Source organism: Macaca fascicularis, chromosome 1 (assembly GCF_037993035.2).
Source record: "Macaca fascicularis isolate 582-1 chromosome 1, T2T-MFA8v1.1".
Lineage (NCBI taxonomy): Eukaryota > Metazoa > Chordata > Mammalia > Primates > Cercopithecidae > Macaca > Macaca fascicularis.
The window spans coordinates 130,975,681-130,992,579 of record NC_088375.1 but is presented as its reverse complement, the minus strand read 5'-3'; the positions used below and the strand labels follow the sequence as shown (position 1 = coordinate 130,992,579).

The 16,899-nt window shown below is 35.3% G+C and overlaps 1 non-coding gene across 4 annotated transcripts in view; it reads right to left on the bottom strand.

Annotated features, from left to right (window-relative positions):
- RNPC3-DT (RNPC3 divergent transcript) overlaps positions 1–16,899 on the bottom strand; it is a 164,095-nt gene that overhangs the window by 136,189 nt on the left and 11,007 nt on the right. For all 4 annotated transcript variants that reach the window (XR_010588493.2, XR_010588490.2, XR_010588494.1 and 1 more), the window contains exon 2: positions 1,193–1,302. This is a non-coding gene — a transcript (RNPC3 divergent transcript). The remainder of the gene's footprint in view (positions 1–1,192; positions 1,303–16,899) is intronic.

Genomic DNA, 16,899 nt, shown 5'->3' with positions numbered 1-16,899 from the left:
GGTGACATATATTTGACATCTAATGCCTTACACTGTCCGGAGCTGCACGCCCCGGCCATAGCGAATAATAACTGACGATTAAAAACGCCTGAGCTCTATTCATTTCCACCTTCTACCTCCTCCCTAGATTTACCTTTTTCCCTGTATTAATACCTCATAAAAGATGGCGTTCTTCCTGCTGCTTCTTCACCCATTTTTCCCGCGCCCGCGAAAATTACTACCTGACAGCGCAGGTGCAACATGACGTTCGACCAGAGAAACCAATACCTATCTGGCCACGCCTCCACTATGAGATCATTTTCGCTCTGGCCCAACCCCTTTCCCTCCAAGTGTATATAAGGCACTGCATTACCGCCATTAAAGAAGACTTGATCAGAGCACTGTCTTGTCTCCATTTCTCGTATCTCTTGTTCCCCAAATTCCCACCCCCTCCTCCAGGGCCTGCTTCGACTATCCCGCGGGCCGGGAGATTACACAGTTGGGAGTAGGGTAAGGAAAACTAGCCTAGTCTGGCAAGGCAATAATAGTACCAAACTCATGACAATTTCTAGACAGGAGAATGCAGACAGTAAAATTTATATTTTTTACTCAATGAACAAGTGCATTAACAAACATGTTAATTTTACAATTTTTAAAAATATTTAATTAAAAAATTAGGCCACCTAGAGTAATTCAAATGAATAGGATATATATCTTGCATTTTTATGACATACATTTTATATAGAGTATTAGCAATGGCTTAAACAAGATAGACATTTATTCTCACATGAATTAAAGGCCCAAGCTAATATGGTAGCTGTGCTATACAAAGTAATCAGAGTCAGCCTTCTTTTATCCAGTGTTTTGCTCATCTCGATTTTTATTTTTTTTTATTTATTTTTTTTGAGACGGAGTCTCGCTGTGTCTCCCAGGCTGGAGTGCAGTGGCGTGATCTCGGCTCACTGCAAGCTCCGCCTCCCGGGTTCACGCCATTCTCCCGCCTCAGCCTCCCAAGTAGCTGAGACTACAGGCGCCCGCCACCACGCCCGGCTAGTTTTTTGTATTTTTAGTAGAGACGGGGTTTCACCATGTTAGCCAGGATAGACATCTCGATTTTTAAATGGCTTACTACCACCTATCCAAATTCTGGATAATAGTAAAAAGGTAAAAGAGGAAGAAGTAGCATTTTCCTTTTCTTTAAGGTATTACATACAAGTGGCAGAGATTATGTCTTCCAACATGCTGTTGTCCAGTACACAAATTCACTTAGCTTGAAGGGAGACTGGGAACCCTCTTCTTTAGTCCAGATGGCCTTTTGAGAAACTACATGAAAAATGGAGAAAAGAGAAGATGGGACATACATATGCAGCAGTATTGACCACATACCTAAACTTCAGTTTAATAATTATGTAGATGTATACACGTATACATGTGTACATGTGTATGTATACCTATGTAAATATTTAGAGGAAGAAGTAGGTAATGTTATTTATCAGTTAAAATTAATTAAAATTGTGACCATCCATCTGTTAACATGGTGATTTAATTTAACTCTGAATAAGACATTCTGGATTCATTTTGATTAAGGAAATTTCTCTTTGGATACAAAATAAACTGTAATTGATTCATTAGTTACATGAACAAAAAAATCTCTTCATAGATGAGTATCAGTTCTTGCCACAGTCATTCTTGTAACAAACCACCCTGCAACTGAGAGGCAAAAAATAACCACCATTGATTCTCCCTCATAAATCTGTGTGCTTACTAGAGGCTGGCTGATTTAGGCTGAGTTTTGCTCCAAATTGTAAGTTAGATCCAAGTTCTCTTGGTGTGTTTTTCTTGGACCAGTTGGACTAATCGGTTACCCAGGACATGTTTTGCACATGACAATAACAAGTCCAAGGGTAGGCTCAACTGTTGTGTTATTTTTCAGGCTTGTACTTGTGTCATGTCTGCTAATAGTCCATGGGCCATTGCAAGGCATATGTCTAAGTCCAGAATTAAGAGCTGAAATACTTCCTTTACCTTGACACATGACAAAGGTGTAGACATATGTTACTATCACAAGGAAGTAAAAACTGGGACAAGTCAGTCAATTGACTATAAGATCTTATTGAATCATTTCAATGTGAATGTAATTTCACTTTGCATGTTAGACTTAGTCCCTTAAATTAATTTATTTATTTGATACTATGTAGCTACTATGGTATCAAGGCACAGATGTTTTTTCCAAAATTTTTGAGATATTTCCAGCTGCACAGAAAGTTAGTCTGGTGAAAGATTACAACAAAGTAAAAAGCAATCTTAGTATATTGTGGTAAAATCAGTGATAAAGCTATGGAGAGAATAATTACAAAGATATGAGAAGAGGCATCTATTCCAGCATAGAAAAAAAAGAAAGAAAATCCAGAAGATTTTCTGAAAGGAATGTTTTTAAAATGTCTCTAATTTTTGCTGGGGTGGGTTGGCATCACACTTTTGCCATTCTTCTTATGGAGCCAACAGCTGGCCAAGATTATTATTCTCGTGGTAATGGCAAAGAGCTGGAGGGTAAGGATGCATTCACAAAAACACATTGTGTCTTATCTTCTAAAATCTTATTGGCTAAAGCAAGTCACATGACTGAGCTCAACATCAAAGTGTAATGAAGGAAGAGTATTTTCTTGTGTGTATGGGTGGAATTAAAAGGTTACATGGCAAATAATTTCACAAAGGGGTTAAAGCAAATAATTAAATCCACCATACAGGTGAAAAAATCACCAAAAACCTAATTTTCTATAAATATTGAACTATTTATTTACATTTCCAGTATATATATGCATATGTATATACATATATGTATACATATGTGTCATGTATACACAGGTTGGACATCCCTCATTCAAAGATTCAAAATCTCAAATGGCCCACAAATCAAAATTTTTGAGCGTCGACATGAGGCCACAAGTAAAAACTTCACACTTGACTTCATGTGACATGTTACAGTCAAAACACAGTCATACAGCATAAAGTTTATTCATCATCCCCAGGGGAGCAAATACTCTCCCAATTCCCTTCAGCCATGATATATCTTTTCTGTACATGCCCAGATTTCCTTATGCATGCATACCCACAAACAGTAATAAAATGGGAAGTGCCAACAGCAGGTTTCCATGATGTTCCACATGGGGCCAAGACTTACAAGCATTATTCACTGTGATCTTCTTTATTGTTTATAATTCTCTTCTAAGTGAAAATACTATTCAAATGTCAAAAAGACCCGTGGATACCCACATTGGTAGCAGTGATAAAAAAAAAAAAAAAAGAGGAAGCATTTATGTTTCCCTATAGCACAGAAAATCAAGCTGTTAGAGAAATCAGATGGTGCTGGAAGTGTGAATATTCTTACAGAAGAGTATGGTATGGTAAGGATAACCATATATGACCTGAAGAGATAAAATAATAAATGCTTGAAGTTATGTGCTGAAAGTAGTGAACAGCAGCTAATAAAAAATAGAAAAGCACTGAATAAAGCTAAAAAATGAAGATTTCAGTTGTGTATTGAAACAGTGCCTCTATCAGCATCACAGTGAACACAGGCCGCTTAATGTTATGCTGATCAAGAAACATGCAAAAATTCATTACGATTACCTGAAAATTGAAGAGAACTGTGAATATTCAAGAGGCTGGTTGAATAAATTTAAGAAAATACATGACATTACATTTTTAAAGATTTCTAGAGATAAACTCTCTGTTGATCACAAAACAGCAAAGAAATTCAATTCATTAATAAGGTTGCCAAGGTCACTGCTGATGAAAATCTAATGCCAGAACATGTCTAGAACGCTCAGGAAACAACCCTGTTTTAACATTATTACCCCAGAAAGATGGTGGCTACAACCGATGAGACGGCCCCTATAGGAATTAAGGATGCCAAGGACAGAATAACTGCTAGGATGTGCTATTATAGCAGATGTGCATATAGGTAGACTTGCGTGATAGGCAAAAGCTTTTGTCCTCACTGCTTTCAAGGAGTGAATTTCTTGCCAGTCCATTATTATGCTAACAAAAATGCATAGATCAACAGAAATATCTTTTCTGATTGGTTTCACAAACATTTTGTACTAGTGGTTCATGCTCACTGTAGGGATGCTGGACTAAATGGCAACTGCAAGATTTTGCTATTCTTTGACAATTGTTCTCTCATCCTCCAGCTAAAACTTTCATCAAAATAATATTCATGTCATGTATTTTCTTTCAAAGTTGACTTCATTAATTCAGCCATGACACCAGGGTCTACATAGATCAATGAACAGTAAATGCAAAAGCACTTTCTTGAACAACATGCTAGCAGCAGTGAAAAGAGGGCTGGAAAAGTTTTTGATAGGCTTTAGCATGAAGGATGTCTTATATTCTGTTGCCAATGCTTGGAAAATAGTAACTAAAGACAGTTGTGCATGCCAGGCACAACCTCTGGCCTGTGACTACGTTGAATGATGATCATGAACTAGGTGGTGACTTTGAAGTACTTCCATGTCAAGTGAAAAAGAAAATCTAACTTCCTTACATATGTAAAAAAATACAGCATCAGAGTCTGACAGTAAGGTGGAAGAAGTGGATATTGAAGATATTTTGAACACTGATAATGTGGCTCCAATTGTTTATTGATTGACTGATGGTGAAGTAGCCAAAACGATTCTGAATCAAGGTGATCATGATAATAGTAACAATGAAGATAAGGTTAACACTACAGAAAAAGTACCTACAGACATCATCATAAAAATGTGTATGGGCTTGTTGAAGGACTAGAGAAGCATACAGTCATAACAAAAAAAAATGATGTCAGTTTATAAAATAAAAACGGGATATCTAAAGCAAAAAACACTGTTAATGAGGCAGATGTGTCTGAAGAAAAAGCCCTCATCCCAAAGACTCACTTCTTGGTCTCTCATCTGCTTCTAATATTTCTTCTCAACTTAAAAAAAATACAGTGTACAGTAACCTATTAATCAAAATGCAGAATTGTCGGTAGAGACTGAAAGCCTGCAATTGTTTGTTGTTGCTGTTGTTTAATAGCTGATACAGGTAGTCTGCTGATGCTACTGTGCTCCTTAGTTACCTTGAACATATTACTTTTTTTTTCTTTACTGTATTAATGGTATGCCTTTATTTTTTACTATTAAGTATCTATGTGAAAATAAGTGTAAGAAAACAATTGTTTATTGGTAGCACATAAATTCAGAGTCAAGGATAATGATGATGGCAACCAACCACAGATTGTCCACATGGGTGACTGAGATACTGACACCTTTGTTTTCTGATGGCTCAGTGTATATAAACTTTATGCACAAAACTATTAAAAATATTATATAAAATTGCTCTCAGTTATATGTATAAAGTATATATGAAACATAAATAAATGTTATAAACTTTGGTCCCATCCCCAGGAGGCTTCATTATGTATATACAAATATTCCCAAATCAGAAAATAATCTAAAATCTGAAACACTTCTGGCCCCAAACATTTTGGATAAGAGATACTCAACTTGTGTGCATATATACATACACATATCTTATATACTCCAAACCAGTGAGGTAGATACATATCTATTTTGTATCTATAACAGTATAAGAACGCAAGAGAAATTAAGATAGCAGGTAACAGTGGACAAAAGTAGTACTTGATTCGTGAATATTTACTTTTCTGATATGTACTTTTAACATGAAAGAAAAAATACAACACATGAATATACTTAAAGCACACTTGGACAGGGTAAATTAAGATGCAAATTGTTTTTTTTTTGGTTTGTTTCACCATCTTTTGTACTAACTCTGCGTTTATTTAGAATTTTCTAATTGGAAAAGCCCTAATGAGATGATTCTCAGGCTCTCTTTGGTTTTTACTTAGCAGAAGGGAAGATTTTCAATAATTTGTTGTCTTATTCTTCTTTTATTAAGATGTTCTTGATTCTAATGACTGTAGTTCTAATTAGCTCTAGTTGAAGACTTTCAACTAGAAAGTTGTTGTCTCCTTTTATTAAAATGTTCTTGATTCTTAGGACTGTAGCTCTAATTAGCTGTAGTTCTATTTCTTTTGTAATAAATTGTATCTACTATAAAAAAGTACAGTTGGACAAGTCAATGAAGATTTTCAACATTGTCGTTGTTAGGTATTCTATAAAAGTATCTGCCAGCAATATTCTTAAATTGAAACATTTGATGTGAAAATTGGATATGATTACTTAATAATAATGAATATGAAAATCCAAACGTGACTGAATATACTTAGTGTCAAATTTAACTATAAACTTTAGTTTTCAAAAAAATTTTAAATTTTATAACAACACAGTAACAACCAAGCATTATTAAATTAAGGCAAAGTTGATTTATTCATTACAACAATAGTAGCTAATATACACTGAACTCTAATGGGGCACTTTACATAAATTATTTCATTACATTCTCACAGAACTTCATTAGCTCACCATTATATTATTTACATTTTGCAGATGAGGTTCAGAGGAATAAAGTAATCTCTTAGTATCACAAACTAATAATAAGAGTTTTTTCTTACCCATTTATACTATCTGTAGCTTCATGTATTAACCATACACATATATGTTTTTCTTTATCAACTATTTTAAACAATAATCCTGAATTTTATACTAAATTATAATACTAAATTCTTATACTAAATTATGATTGTTTTATTCATTTATTCAATAGATATTAGTTGAGCAGGTACAGTGTGCAAGACCTTTTTTAAGGATGAGGACAAAGACATACATAAGGAAGGCATGTTCCAATGCCTTCATGAATCTTCCAACCTCGTATGTTTAACAAACACTGATTGACTGGATGGCTTACTAACGAAAATGGGCCTGCCCATCATTCTTCAAATTTCCATTTCTAGTGTTTGCTTGAAATCCACAAAACAGAGGCTTTTAGAATTGTTCATAAACTAAAGATATGAATTTAAATAAATAACCAATTAAATCACTTATAAATAAATCAATCAGTAAGGATTATTTTGATTTCAAGTGACAGGAAACTCAACAAAGTTGGAGGACAGAAAAAAAAAAAAAAAAAAAAAGACACTGGCTATCATATGGGTAAAGTTATTCCCAGGACAGAAAGTAAACTTGATCATAATACATTTTCAGGCTCTACTCTCTTCAGAGACTCTGATCTTAGGCCATCTTCTCTCCTTTAGCAAAATATCTTCCTACTTTCAAGATACTGGTCATTTCAAGTTCAGTGTTGAAAAGAGGATCTGTCTTGGAATTTTCACCACAGAAGCCCTGAAGTGTACTTTGAATGGATCAGCAGTCCTGATCACTACCAGATCATGACTACTTCAAGCCAATATGAGTTTAGCCTTGAAGTAGGGTGAGGTAACCCAATTCAAACCATGTTTGAGAAATGGCAGGGTAGGGAGAAGTTCTGCATATATGGGATAAGCTTTATTGCATTACTTTTTTTTTTTTTTACATTTATTTGCACTGCTCAGAGACTTTTGCCAATTATTCATTTTTCTTTCTACGCTGTATTTTATATAGGATAGGCTGCTAGTTTGTTTAATTGTAGGTAATTGTGGTGTTACTGAATAACTATACTAACCAAAATCTTTTATTTAGCAAATATTGACTAGATGCTAGCCTTATATTGGTTAAGTATGCCATAAAAATTACCAAGAATAGTATAAGATATTGTTTTTGTTTTTAAGAAATAGTTATTCTCTGACTTAATTAAACACAATAAACAATCTAGCTAAGATTATCTAAAACTTGCTATCTAAAAGTAGTTAAAGCTTTTTAAATCTTGACAGAAGCAGAAGAAAGCTTTAAGTTTGTGGGGTGTTTTTTCATTATTTTCTGAATGTAGAAATAATTTAATGAGTCTTTGGTTAAAAAAAGCAAAGCAAAGATGCTAATTTGGGATAAAAAATGTAAAAAGATGAAGAGTTACCTATTTTGTATAATGTTGTAAATACTTTCTTTACCGTATGAGAAGTTGCATTAATGTTGCTTGCTTCTTTTATAAGAATAGATCTTAGTAATTTAGATTAAGACAATGTCTCTCAAAAGTATTCATTTTGCAGAGATATGGTATCTGTCTCCTTTGTCTGCCTATCCTTATTCAAAGAGTTACACACAGGAATAAATCAAAACAAGACACTAGATAAAAGTGAGAAGGTAAAATTTGAGCGTAAGCAAATGGAGAGATTCTTTAGGAGCAGGACTGAGGTTGCTGGAGCCCAACCTGGATTATTCAGCTGTAATTCCCTCACAGGGTATTCTTCCACATTGGGAAATTTACCAGTGTAGAATGATACTGTGTCCTAGTGGGTATACCTTGTTGAATATTCCCTAGTGGTGCTTTTTATACAAGACCTATTCATATTAATAGGAGTCAAGGTTTTTCCAAAGGCAGTTGGAATTCCAACTGTCATTGGAAGGAAGGAAATTCGTGATGGAAAGTAGGGATTTGGAATTGAGACTTGAACATCTAGGAAAATAAACTTTCTCAAAGGCATTCCTTTTTAATAAGAAGCGAATTCTATAAGCAGAAAGTAAAGAGAGAAGGGGCCAATGGGTTACCCATGTGACACCAAAAAGGACTTAACTATAAACTCTGGGAGTATTCATACCTAGTTTCAAGCTTTATTTTTAAAGATGTATTGAAACTTTCTTCTATTATTTCCCATGTTTAATACATTACTGTTAAATGCTGAGGTAAAGGAGGGAGAAAATTAAGGAATGAACCCACATCCATATTTGAAACACGATTGCTACACCCACCAAAAAGTGGCAGAGGAGGGGAATGTAAAGCAAGAAAAGTAGGGAACTCAAAAGGCAATCAGCAACCCACACAAATTTGTAGGACATATAAGCATTTGGGGGTAACTTGGTGACATTAGAAGTGAAGATCATTTTGCAGACTAAGCCTTCTGAAATCATACAGAAGAGAAATTTAGATTACTTCTGAAGAAGTATAAACCCACAGGTAGATACAACAATATAATGTCACAGAGGCACAGATACATAGATGCACAGTGTTAGGCAATGTCAGAATCCTATAAAACATGATTTAAAGAACAACATATAATCACACAAAAAAGTTAACTAAACATTGCTAACCATTACAAACCAATATGAATGGTAATTCTGAGTTCAATTTTTACAAATATATATGAATAATATAGGAAGAGAAACGAGTAGAAGGAATTATACTAAGTTGTTAGAAGATTATCAGTAGTTGTTAGGGTTACTTTTTTTTTTGTGAATCAGTACAGAATTTCAACAATAACTATGTATTACCTTTTGTTAACAGTAGTGTATAATTTCAACTAAGTTATAATCATAATATAAAAAGTGAAACAGTGACAAAATCTCAGATATTTGCAGGATAATATATAGTTTAAAAATGTACCTTGGATAATACCTTCTCATTATATTAGATGATGTCATTAATACCCTCTCAAGTTGGATATAAAATAAATTTATGAGTCAGATTTGAAAGGGAAGTTGGAAATGGGGTAGGAAAAATAAAGAAGAAGTAGAAGTCAATGCAAGTCTCCTACAAGTCTTCCATAATACAGGAAATCATTGTCAATAAATGTTTACTTGTACATTGAATCATTTAACCTGAGAGAGTCTATCAGTATGTTTGAATCCCTGACAACCTTGCTAATGGTAGCATCTCAGCTATGTTTGGGTTAACTTGGAAAAATATCAATGCCAGAATAAATTAATATTTATTTTAAGACATTCTAAAAAGTAGAATAAAGTAACAGATAATCACTTTAAAATTTTTTACTGTAAGTTCCAGGATACATGTGCAGAATGTGCAGGTTTGTTAAATAGGCATATATGTGCCATGGTGGTTTGCTGTACCTATCAACCCATCAACTAGGTTTTAAACCCCACATGCATTAGATATTTGTCTTAATGCTCTTCCTCCCTTGCCCCCCACCCCCCAACAGGCCCCAGTGTGTGATGTTCCCCTCCTTGTGTCCATGTGTTCTCATTATTCAGCTCCCACTTATGAGTGAGAACATGTGGTGTTTGGTTTTCTGTTCCTGTGTTAGTTTGCTGAGAACGATGGTTTCCAGCTTCAATCATGTTCCCACAAAGGACATGAACTCATTATTTTTTATGGCTGCATAGTATCCCATGGTGTATTTGTGCCACATTTTCTTTATCCAGTCTATCACTGATGGACATTTGGGTTGGTTCCAAGTCTTTGCTATTGTAAATAGTGCTGCAGTAAGCATACGTGTACATGTGTCCTTATAGTAGAATGATTTATAATCCTTTGGTTATATACCCAGCAATGGGATTGCTAGGTCAAATGGTATTTCTGGTTCAAAATCCTTGAGGAATTGCCACACTGTCTTCCACAATGATTGAACTAGTTTACACTCCCAACAATAGTGTAAACGCGTTCCTATTTCTCCACATCCTTGCCAGCATCTGTTGTTTCCTGAGTTTTTAATGATCACCATTCTAACTAGTGTGAGATGGTATCTCATTGTGGTTTTTATTTGCATTTCTCTAATGACCAGTGATGATGAGCTTCTTTTTATACGTTATTTGGCCACATAAATGTCTTTTTTTGAGAAGTGTCTGTTCATATCATTCACCCACTTTTTGATGGGGTTGTTTTTTTTTTTCCTGTAAATTTAAGTTCCTTGTAGATTCTAGATATTAGACCTCTGTTATATGGCTATATCGCAAAAATTTTCTCCCATTCTGTAGGTTGCCTGTTCACTCTGATTACAGTTTCTTTTGTTGTGCAGAGGCTCTTTAGTTTAATTAGATCATATTTGTCAATTTTAGCCTTTGTGGCCATTATTTTTGGTATTTTAGTCATGAAGTCTTTGCTCATGCCTATGTCCTGAATGGTATAGCCTAGGTTTTCCTCTAGGGCTTTTATGGTTTTAGGTTTTACCTGTAAGTCTTTAATACAACTTGAGTTAATTTGTGTAAAAGGTGTAAGGAAGGGGTCCAGTTTCTGTTTTCTGCATATGGCTAGCCAGTTTTCCCAGCACCATTTATTAAACAGGGAATCCTTTCCTCATTGCTTGTTTTTGTCAGGTTCGTTGAAGTCAGATGGTTGTAGATGTGTGGTGTTATTTCTGAGGCCTCTGTTCTGTTCCATTGATGTATATATCTATTTTGGTACCAGTACCATGCTGTTTTGGTTACTGTGGACTTTTAGTATAGTTTGAAGTCAGGTAGTGTAATGCCTACAGCTTTGTGGTAAAGCAATCAATGCAATAAGAATAGCTGACTATCCTTAATATACATGCACCCAATATAAGAGTACCCAGATTCATAAAATAAGTTCTTAGAGACCTACAGAAAGACTTAGATTCCCACACAATAATAGTGGGAGACTTTAACACTCCACTGTCAATATTAGACAGATTGAGACAGAAAATTAATAAGGATATTCAGGGCTGAACTCAATTCTGGACCAGTGGGCCTTATAGGCATCTACAGAGCTCTCCATCTCAGATGAACGGGACATACATTCTTCTCAGCACAACATAGCACTTATTCTAAAATTGATCATATAATTGGAAGTAAAACACTCCTCAGCAAATGCAAAAGAATAAGAATCATAACAGTCTCTCAGACCACAGTGCAATCAAATTAGAACTCAGGATTAAGAAACTCACTCAAAACCACACAACTACATGGAAAGTGAACAACCTGCTCCTGAATGACTACTGAGTAAATAATGAAATGAAGGCAGAAATAAAGAAGTTCTTTGAAACCAATGAGAACAAAGATATAACATACCAGAATCTCCGGGACACAGCTAAAGCAGCATTAAGAGGGAAATTTACAGCACTGAATGACCACATCAGAAAATGGGAAGGATCTAAAATCGACACCCTAATATCACAATTTTTTTTTTCTTTTCTTTTGAGACAGAGTCTTGCTCTGTCGCCCAGGCTGGAGTGCAGTGGCCGGATCTCAGCTCACTGCAAGCTCCGCCTCCCGGGTTCACACCATTCTCCTGCCTCAGTCTCCCGAGTAGCTGGGACTACAGGCGCCCGCCACCTCGTCTGGCTAGTTTTTTGTATTTTTTTAGTAGAGACGGGGTTTCACCCTGTTAGCCAGGATGGTCTCGATCTCCTGACCTCGTGATCCACCCGTCTCGGCCTCCCAAAGTGCTGGGATTACAGGTTTTAGCCACCGTGCCCGGCCCTAATGTCACAATGAAAGGAACTAGAGAAGCAAGAGCAAACAAATTCAAAAGCTAGCAGAAAACAAGTAACAACTAAGAACAGAGCAGCACTGAAGGAGATGGAGACACAAAAACCCTTCAAAAAATCATTGAATCCAGGAGTTGATTTTTTGAAAAGATTAACAAAATAGACCACTAGCAAGACTAATAAAGAAGAAAATAGAGAAGAATAACATAGACACAATAAAAAATGATAAAGGAGATATCACCACTGATCCCACAGAAATACAAACTACAATCAGAGAATACTATGAACACCTCTACACAAAATAAAACTAGAAAATCTAGAAGAAATGGATAAATTCCTGGATACATACACCCTCCCAAGACTAAACCAGGAATATGTCAAATCTCTGAATAGACCAGTAACAGGTTCTGAAATTGATGCAGTAACGAATAGCCTACCAACTAAAAAAGCCCAGGACCAGACGGATTCACAGCCAAATTCTACCTGAGGTACAAAGAGGAGCTGGTACCATTCCTTCTGAAACTATTCCGAACAATAGAAAAAGAGGGGCTCCTCCCTAACTCATTTTATGAGGCCAGCATCATCATGATACCCAAACCTGACAGAGACACAACAAAAAAAGAAAATGTCAGGACAATATTCATGATGAACAGCGATGCGAAAATCCTCAATAAAATACCAGCAGACTGAATCCAGCAGCACATCTAAAAGCTTATCCATCACGATCAAGTTGGCTTCATCCCTGGGATTGAAGGCTGGTTCAACATATGCAAATCAATAAACGTAATCCATCACATAAACAGAACCAATGTCAAAAACCACATGATTATCTCAACAGATGCAGAAAAGGTCTTTGATAAAAGTCAACACTGTGTTATGCTAGAAACTCTCAATAAACCAGGTATTGATGGAACATATCTCAATAAGAGCTATTTGTGACATATCCATAGCCAGTATCATACTGAATGAACAAACGCTGGAATCATTCCCTTTGAAAATGGGTACAATAGGATGCCCTCTCTCACAACTCCTATTCAACATAGTATTGGAAGTTCTGGCCAGGGCAATCAGGCAACAGAAAGAAATGAAGGGTATTCAAATAGGAAGAGAGAAAGTCAAATTGTCTCTGTTTATAGATGACATAATTATATATTTAGAAAACTTCATCGTTGGCCGGGCATCGTAGCTCACACCAGTAATCCCAGCACTTTGGGAGGCCTAGATGGGCAGATCATGAGGTCAGGAGATTGATACCATCCTGGCTAATATGGTGAAACCCTGTCTCTACTAAAAATACAAAAAAAATATAGCTAGGCATGGTGGCACGTGCCTGTAGTCCCAGCTACTTGGGAGACTGAGGCAGGAAAATCGCTTGATCCCAGGAGGCGGAGGTTGCAGTGATCCGAGATCACATCACTGCACTCCAGTCTGGGTGACAGAGTAAGATTCTTTCAAAAAAAAAAGAAAACTCAACCCAAAACCTCCTTAAGGTGATAAGCAACTTCAGCAAAGTCTCAGGATACAAAATCAATGTGAAAAAATCATAAGCATTCCTATACATCAATAATAGACAAGCAGAGAGCCAAATCATGAGTGAACTCCCATTCTTAATTACTACAAAGAGAATAAAATACCTAGGAATACACCTTACAAGGAACATGAAGGACTTCTTCAAGGAGAAATACAAACCACTGCTCAAGGAAATTAGAGAGGACACAAACAAATGGAAAATAATTCCATGTTCCTGGATAGAAAGAATCAATATAGTGAAAATGGCCACACTGCCCAAAGTAATTTGTAGATTCAATGCTATTCCCATCAAGCTACCATTGACTTCCTTCATAGAATTAGAAAAAAACTACTTTAAATTTCATATGGAACAACAACAAAAAAGGGCCCGTATAGCCAAGATAATCACTTTTCTTAATAAGAAGATGTACTAATGTATGAATGTTTGTATCCTGCCCAAAATTCTTATGTTGAAATCTTACCTCCCAAGGTGATAGATAATATTGGGAGATGCGGCTTTTGGGGTGGTGATTAAGTGATGAGTAGATTAATGCTCTTATGAAAGAGGCCCTAGAGAGCTGCCTTGCCCCTTCTACCATGTGATGACATAGTGAGATGGCATCATCTTTGAATCAGGAAATGGTAAAACTCAGCAGATGCCAAGTCTGCTGGTGCCTCAATCTTGGACTTCTAAGGCTCCAGAACAGTAAGAAATAAATTTCTGTTGTTTATAAGTTACCTAGTTTATGGTATTTTGTTATACCAGTTCAAATGGATCAAGACAAGAGGAAAAGAGGGAAAAAGTATTTTAGCAGTTGTAAGAAAAATAACCACATTTCTTTTATTCTATGACACATCAAGGCACAGAAAAAAATATTAAAAAATAGTTAATTTTTTAGCTCTATTTTATTCAGTAGTTAACTTTCAAAAAGAAAATAAGGATTTTTTGTAAATATTGCTGCACTAAAAACAATCAGCACCATATTAAAGGTACTATTATTTATGTTTGTTTACATGCCCACAATTTTAATGTATTTTGGTAAATTTAACTTGCCAAAGCATATATGTACATTTAACCAATTCTAAGAAATTTATATTTATAAAGATAATTGTAATAATTCAATTACAAGATGATCATTTAAAGATTGATTATCATTTAAAGATTGATTATCTAATTTATAGGTTACTTAACACTCTTTTTTGTTCCTTTATACCAGGAGCCTTTTGATAATTTTGCTAAACAAAGGTGAAGCTGGACAGGTACAATAGCATTGAGCCAAACAGTTTCTTTTTCCAAGATGGTACATTGAGAGTTTAAAAGAATCAAAAGGGATATATACTTCACATCGATATAGGGTGGCTAGTAATCAGAAAAAAAGACAAAGTTCTTGCTCAAAAAGGTTAGCTTATGTCTTAGCCAAAATCAAAACATATTTTGGAACTGGCAGGTAAAAAGTATGATTTTGAAAGACGTGGGAAACATATGTTGATAAAGAATACATTAAGAGACCTTTTTAAACATTGCTTTTTAAATAGAAACAAGTGAATATAGTAACAAAGGGTCAAGAGCATGACAGTAATGATAAAATGCATCACTATACAAAAGATGAGATCCCTGGGAGGGTAGAGTACCTAATGAAATGAAAAAAAAAATACAGGAAACTATTATTTTTAAGTAAATGTTTATCATCCTACCGGTCTATAAAAACACATACACAAAATTTTCCCCTATTTAGGGCTACTCTTCAGTCTCTGGTCTTAAAACATTTTGCCTTGGCTAGGACAAACTTGCCATCTAGCGACAACGACTGGTAACTACAGAATATGAAAATAGGCCCAGTGCACTCAAACATACGTGCACGCATGATCTCAAAACTGAAACCAGCTTTTTATAAAAAAGTTCAAAGAATATTTATAGAGCATATATTATGAACTGTGGCTTGAAGATAAAGTGATGGATAAAAATTAATATGGCTCCCAAAAGTCTAGTGAAGATAGATAATATTCAAATAATCACCAATTAAATGTAAAAATAACAAATATAACAACTTCTATAGCACTCTGTGCCACATTAATTCACCTGATACTCATAAACCTGTGAGGTATACATATTATTATCTCTATGTTATATATTCGAACATTGAGGAAGATAGATTAAGTAACTTCTCCTACGTCACATAACAGAGCAGGTATATAAGTCTCAGACATTTTGACTCTCGAATCTGTGATTTAGCCACTTCTGAATATAAAATTGAAAGTCTAATAGTGTGATAAACACGAGCAAGGTAACTATATGAGTGGATAACTTTCATTCATTCATTTATTCATCTGTTTATTCACTCATTCAAAAAGTACTTACTGCATACCCATAATGTGCCAGGTACTACTTTTGGCAGGTGAACAAAGTAGCAAACATGACAAAAACTCTTACCTCATAGACTTTCTAACACACGCATGCGCGCACACACACACACTTACACACACACATTAGTATATATTTCTAGGCTGCTATTTTGCAAGAAATTAATAAGGCAAGGTTAAGTTATTAGTGTTGGCTAGGTGAGGAGAAATGCTATTTCCAGAGATGGCATGAAAGTCCTCTCTGAGGAAAGCACATCTGCATAAAAACTGAATAAACATGAGGGATATGAGCATCTGGAAGAGGAATGTTAGAGAGAAAAAGGACATTTGAAGAGATTCGTTTTTTTAATTTTATACCCCCACTACCGCTGCTGCAAGAATGACTAATGGGGAGTGCTCATGAAGCAGAGAAATAGGACATAAGACAATAGAAATACCAAGAAAGGCTTTATATGGCAAGAGAAGGACTGTAGGTCTTACTCTAACTGTGACGGGAAGCCAATTAAAGGTTGCAAACAGGAAAGTAATGTGATGTAATTTATGTTTTTAAAAATCACATGAGCTATTGTGAGGAAAACAGACTGTAAAGTGCCTAGAATGGAAGCAAGGAAACTAATCTTGCTATTAGTTTGCTACGAGTCTATTGGAACATTCCAGGTAAGAGAAAATTATGAAGACATATGATGAAATCTAAAAGTCAACCAAATTACATTTTCCAATAATTATAATAAAAAGGAAACTATATGGGTCATAACAAGCCAAAGAGTTTACTGAAAATCAAATGAAAGGTCACATTTCGATGAGAATCAAGAAAATCATTAGCTGTGTGGCATATGCAGCAT